The sequence below is a fragment of the Artibeus jamaicensis genome, unplaced genomic scaffold, assembly GCF_021234435.1.
Source record: "Artibeus jamaicensis isolate MK-2021 breed Jamaican fruit bat unplaced genomic scaffold, CSHL_Jam_final scaffold_614, whole genome shotgun sequence".
Classification (NCBI taxonomy): Eukaryota; Metazoa; Chordata; class Mammalia; order Chiroptera; family Phyllostomidae; genus Artibeus; species Artibeus jamaicensis.
In genome coordinates this window covers 4,186,733-4,193,397 of record NW_026522050.1, presented here as the reverse complement: position 1 = coordinate 4,193,397, position 6,665 = coordinate 4,186,733, and positions in this window count along the sequence as shown.

Genomic DNA, 6,665 nt, shown 5'->3' with positions numbered 1-6,665 from the left:
CTTTGAACATAATGTCAGAGTATCTCCCATTGACAGCAGCGGCCAGGAAGCCGGGTTGAAACTTTCCGAGGGGTGGGAAGGACCAAGGCAGATGACATTAATGTTTTGTTCTAAGCCCTTTTGTGCTAATAATGTTTAATCCTTTGCATGTATCACATTGGGAAAGGGCATTAGAAAACATTCCTGATAGATCAGCTTGAGTTTCATATATTCGGCAATCCTTTCACTCGCTGGTACTGTGTTTGAATGTGGAATGTGGATATGATGTCTGGAACTAGAGTAGTCATACGGAACCATGAGGTGACCTTGGGAATGGAGGCCATACCTGGTGCCACAACAGAATATGTGGAGCCTGAGTCCTGATACCAGGGAGCACCATGACACCGCTGGATGAGCACCCCGGGCTTTTATGGGAGAGGGAGATAAACCACTGTGCAAGCCACTGCTGTTTTGCGTTTTATGTCATTCCCACGCTTTGGGTTTTAGACTCCACTTCCAAAATGCCCCTCTCGTACCCCCAAGACAGGATAAGTACCCATGCACTGTATGTTCTTCAAACACCCCACTTATTTTCCTTTTTTAGCATTTACTACAGTCGTTCATCCCACCTGGAGAGTGACTTCTGTAAGGACAGACAGAGATTATTTTATACATCATTCTACACAGATGCTAGAAAAATGACAATAGTAACTTGTAAATGTGACAGATACGTGCAACAGTCCCCTGGGACTGTTGAGGAGAAATGGCAAACTGCTATATACTCTCTGCATTAAATGGGTCATTGTCAAGCTCATCTTTGGTTAGAGGTGGGGGTGGGTGGCAGCTGGACCTTCTGAATAGCCAAAGCTAATGAATAAGGGCAAAGGAAAGAGGGCAAAAAAAATAACAGTGGCAGGAAATTTGAGTCATCTGAGGCAGGCAGCGTTGGAAAAGTGTTCTACTTGCCTTGTTTCCTGCCGTTTGCCACTTCTGGCTTTTCCAGCTCCTCTCCACACCTCGGATCTGCCCCACCCGCCTTGTCCTGCTCTCCTTTCACTTGCACCCTTGTCTCCGTATACCAGGCCTCTATTACACCCAATTTTATTCATATCCAGGGTGGCTATGATATATGGAGAGACATACAGGCAGGCAGAAGGGCATTCACACCTCTCACGTGTTCACCGAATACCTGCACTGCTAAGACCTATGGGTACAAAAATGAGCGGACACCATCTCCAACCTCAGGAAAGTCACGTCCTTGGCTGCATATATCAGGCACAAAATACGCTGAAGTAGAAATAGTCATTGTGCTTTCTCTCTACCCCTTGTTACAAAGTTATTCGTGGGCTTAGTCCCCCCGCACTGGGTCTTGCGATTCTGGGATTCTGGTTGACGGGACAGAGAAGTCAGGTAAACAGAAGTACGGAGGGCTAGCCAGGTAAGTCAGCATCTGAGGTAACAAAGATAAGATGTTTGACAAGCTGAGAGAGGGGAGAAGATTTGCAAACTGGATTGGAAAAGCAGTTTTGGAAAGAAGTATAGCCATATGATATATATAATCCCCAATTTGGTCTTCAGATTTTCAGTGAAGACTTTGTCCTTTTTTTTCCCTGGAGTTGGAAGTCAGATCTGTCTGGCTGACTTCTTGCTCCCGCTCCTTCCTTCTGGACCCCACACCGTGCACACCTGTTCAGCCAGAAGGGTATGGTGCCTCTGATACAAGGACTGGGGGTACCTACAGAATTATCCATTCCCTGGCTTTCCCTAAAAACTGAGTATATTTTATTATAGAGCAATGTGCCCAGTAGCTAAAAGACTGCACTCCCCAACCTCCTTTTCCATTGGTTATAACTGGGTGACTCTGTGATATAAGCAGAGTATGCAGAGGGATTTCTTAGGAGGGAGATTTAAAGGAGCCGATCCAGCTTCGGAGGCTAGTCTTCTCACCTCTCCCACTTTAACTGCTGTCTAGATTTCAGATGTGATGGCTGGAACCCTTGTGGTTGTATTAAACCCTGAGGTGTCCTTGGAAATGCAAACCATTCAAGCTCTGGATGGTCTACTTCCAGATTTGTTTTAAATGGGAGGAAATAATCAAGTTTTATCTAGTGTAAGTTACAGTTCTTTGAGGCCTTTTGTGACATGCACCCAAACTTAAACCCGATACTACTGTGCGGTGGTACAGATTTAGATTTGTTATTTCATTGGGCTTAGAAAATATATTTTTTGAATTTATTTTCTTTATTATTTAATTGAATTTGTGCATAACCCACACAGATATGAACCCTTGTATAAATACAAAATTATTATTATAAACATGCTTTCTTATAGTTTTTGGATTTTTTTTTGGCTTGGTTTCCCCACTTGTTAAAGTCTAGTGTGTGCCTTCTCATATAATCTTATGCAAATATGTATCTAGGGCCAAGGGAGGCTGAGGGGCAGGGTGGGAAGGACCAGAGAAGAGTAAAGTACAGGCATGTGAATAGAGGGCGGCGGCCATCATTGCCTGCCATCAATATCTGTAAGAGGATCGCACACACACCCAGCCCCACACACCGCCACCAGGTTGCCATGGCTGTAGAATTTACATTGGCACACGCATGTGAGCATGCGTCACTTCCAGGTGGAAGTCTTTGAGAACCAGAGTCCAGTTTGCCATACCGCCCCTCCCCTGCATCTAGAGAGGGCACCCCTCAGCTTTTCTCCCTCAGGGTTGTGCGGAGCAGGGCTCCCTGTCAACCCGTGTTGATGTGAGTGAAAAGTGAACCCTAGTTGTGTGGAACCCCTGAAACTTGGGGGCGGTACGTCTTCCCAGTGTATGTAACGCAGCGTATCTTCACTGAAGCAGGAGGGTATCATGGGGTCTGCTAATTGTCTCCTTCTTCCTTTAGTAATCCAACCCCTTGTCTAGGACCATACAGCTGAAGAACACGTCTCCTCGCTTCCTTGTCACCTAATAGTGCCCTTGTGACTTCCTCATAGCCAGTGAGATGCGAGGGGAAGAATTATTTGTAGCTTCTGGTTATGTCCTTTGGGGGAAGGGGCACGTCCTTCTTTCCTTTCTCTGTTTCCCGCTAGCTGCCAGGCAGATGTAACGACCGGCGCCACAGCAGCCGCGTTAAACCGAGAGATGACTATCTCATGGTGAAGGTGGCAAAGCAACAGGAAAGAATTTGGGTCCCCATCATTGTGGAGCCACCTGGACTGTTACATGAGAGAGAAATGAAAGTGTATTTTATTTACGCCTCTGTTTTTGAGGCTTTGGTTATAGTAGTTGAGTCTGTAATCTAATACCTGTTACCTAATACCTAACCTGTGTATCAGCCTTGGCTTAACAACTACATTGTGGTAAATAGAGACTGTATCTGCTTCCGTGGGCTTATGAGTGAGTCACCTGAGATCCCTGCCCTCAGGAACATGTGGTCTAGCGGGGCTTTCAGAAAATCAAGCCAGGGCAAAGCCGCAGGGCAGGGAAACTTCACACATGGGAGGGGATGCTAAACTAGTCAGTTGCCTACAAAGGGGGACTGTTTTAAGTCAGGCTTCCCAGAAGTAGCCCATGAGATGAGTTGTCATGTACAGTGATTTATTTTCAAGTTGCTCCCAGAAAAATTAGTGAGGGAGCAGAGCAGAGAAGGGATGGGATCCAGCACGGGTGTGATTTCTTCATGCAAGTCCTGCAGAAGGAAGTGCCCGCCTGCTCCCACAAAGAACTCTGGACTACAAATGGAACCTCAAAAGTGTGGAACCCAGAGGTGGCTCCCATTGGCTGGAGGCCACAGGTGCCCATGGGCTGTTGAAGAGGATTCTCCAATGATCCCCCAGGTGCTACACAAAGCAAAAGCCCACCTAAGCTGGAGAACGCAACCTAGAGAACATAGGGGTGGTCCACGCTGCCTCTGCTCTCTCCAGCATCCCATCAGGAACCCCACCAAGGCTTTGGGGAATAGCACCTTCTAGTCTGGCAAGGCAAGAACACCCTAAATGTAGGGGGCTCCATTTCCGATGAGGCAGGGAACAGCAGGAGTGCATTTGACCCTGGTGGTGCCCACAGCATTTAAAACCCCACCCCGCCTCCCTGCCCCAACCCCATCCCCACGGAGACACACCCAAGAGTTTTAAGAGCAAGATGTGGAGAAGGGTGTGACCTTTCATAAAGTGCTCGGCCAAGGCAGGCCAGGACCAGTCTCTAGTTGGGACCCCAGGAACTTGAAGCCTTTGGTGTCTCACTGTTGCTCCTGATTTGTGTTTCCATCCTCAGTGGCCATGAGGAGGCCCCAGGAAGTCAAACCAATCCCCTCAACCCCTAGGGCCAGCTGAGTTTCAGAATGTAAGGACGGCCCTCCCCTGAGGCAGCCCGGGGCTAGCTGGAGGTCAGTCTCAGGCCTAGAGGCCCACAAGCAGCCTGTTCATCCCATAGCTAGATAGCCCTGAACCACAAAGGTTCCTGTTCTGTCACTAAATCCACAGGTGATTTGCAGACTGGGAAGGATCCAGCATCTGAGTCCTAAGTGAAGGTGTCTCTGATCAGAGCTCCAGACAGCATTAATGGACAGGCAGGGAGAGCAAGAGAGAAACCTTCCGATTTTTAAATTGGGCCCTGCTTGTCACTGCCCGTTCTACTATTCTGACTAATAATATGTCCCTGAAGCCTGGCACCCTTGCCATCTAAGCTCGCCAGGTGATTTATGACCTCTTGAGTGCACTACAATGCCAGTGCTGCCCTCCTTGATTGACATTCCCTCCCCATTATGCCTGCTCAGCAAAGCCCTTTCACCCAGTGAGACCCAGCTCAGTTGCCACCTCCACTAGGAAGCCTTCCCAGCTTTGCACCCCAAGGCAGCGTCAGGTTGCTCCATTCCCAGGATGCCTAGAGCATGCCTCCATGACAGTCTGGTCATACTCCTTTCCTGAATTTTTGTTTGCTGCACTACAAGGCCACGGCTGGCTCTTGTAGAAAATCTGACTCCTCCAGGTGATTGCACGTCCCTAGCAAGGGCGTAGCTCAGCGAGGGGTGTGAATTAGACTTTAGACTACCTTCTCCCTGGCCTGACTCCGTGTCCTGGGCACAGTGAGCATGAGGCCCACGCTCCTCTACAGAGTGAGCATTTTGGGGACTTGGCTTAGAGCAGCTTCAAGAAGTGTTCACTGAAAGAAAGATGAGACTCCCTTCTCAGTTGCCCCTGCACCTTCCATCCCCTCCTCTCCTCTCCCTCCTCTGCATCATCCCCTGGTTCCCCACACCCAGCACCAACGAGGAGCAAAGAAGGGGTCAAGACCATAGAATTTGCAGTCAGGCAGACCTGGGTTCAAATCTCAGCTCTGCCATTCCCTAGCCATACGCCCACAAGGGAATTTCATAACTCTTCCCAGCCTCGGTTTGCTCATCTATGAAGTGGGGACACTCAGCCCCTTAGGGCTGAGTTTTCCCATGAAAACACATGGGAAAATGCATTCAGTGTCTGTGGGGCTCCTCAAATGAACCAGGGTCTGTGTCTGGGAGGCCAGAGTGGCCAGGGAAAACCACACAGTGGAGACGACTTTTGAACACAAAGAAGGAGCCAGTCATGCAGAGAGCTGGGAGAAACACGTTCCAGACTTCGTTGGGGGGGGGGGAGACATTTGGGGGAGGGATTACAGGCAGGGAATGGCGATTGCGGAGACCCAAGGTAACAAAGCTCAGTAAACTGCTCCAGTTTCACCTCGTCTTCCTTCACTTGGACGCACCAGGGACATCTAGGCCACAAGTCACCATCATGACCTCGTCACACACTTGGACTACTTGGTTACCAGCAATGACTCATCACCCCTATTCCCAGAATAAACCCCCTGGGATGGCATTCGACCTGAGGCATGAAGATCAGGGCTCTCGCTGGGGCCGGACTTCCCTCTGGGTGGGCCCGGGGCCACGTCGGGAAGCTGGTTATCGCAGCCCCACCAAGTCCCCGGAGACACGGTGGACGTCGTCACTAATGACTGACCCTCGGGTTGCTTGATCTCCTGGGTGAAACCTCCAGCACACCAATGAGACCCACAGGAAACTAAATGTTCTGGTTGAATCTTCCCTGTGTGATCAGGAGGCCCCCGGAGGTGATCCCCCCATTGACAGAGCCTGGTTACTTCATGCCTTCTCCAAAGGCAGCCATGGGGTTTCAACAGGGGTCCCTGAGCCTGAGGCCTGGTGTCTGGAACTGAACTTGCCATTAGTGGGGACCTAGGTAATGTCCAGCCGTTTCCCCCGGGGCTGTCCCAGCCTGCCCTTTTTCTCCATCCAGACCATAAAGCAAAGTCCCCATACTGCATGAGTGGGTTCAGTCCCAGCCGGGGCCTGCTGAGCTCCAAGTTCTCTTTTGAAAATCAAAGATGCAACATGTTCCCTGAATCCGGTCTTCCCCGAGCCTCCTGAATCAGCCCCATATTCCCTGAAGGACAAGTAAGACATAGGGTCTCAGTTGAGGAAGGCTGAGCAGGAAATTCTCATCGCTCTAAATGCAGGCCAGTGCCACGCAGCCCTGTGCGGGTCAGTGCCTCATGAGTGAGGAGGGGGAGCCGTAGCACTGCCCAGCTGGACGCGAGTCAGCCGCTACCTGCAGGACTGCCTCCTGCCTCCTGGTGCCGCTGCAGCTGGGGCTGCCCCACGGTGCCCGGCACCTGGCTTTCCTGTGGCTGTGAGACAGCAGGGCTG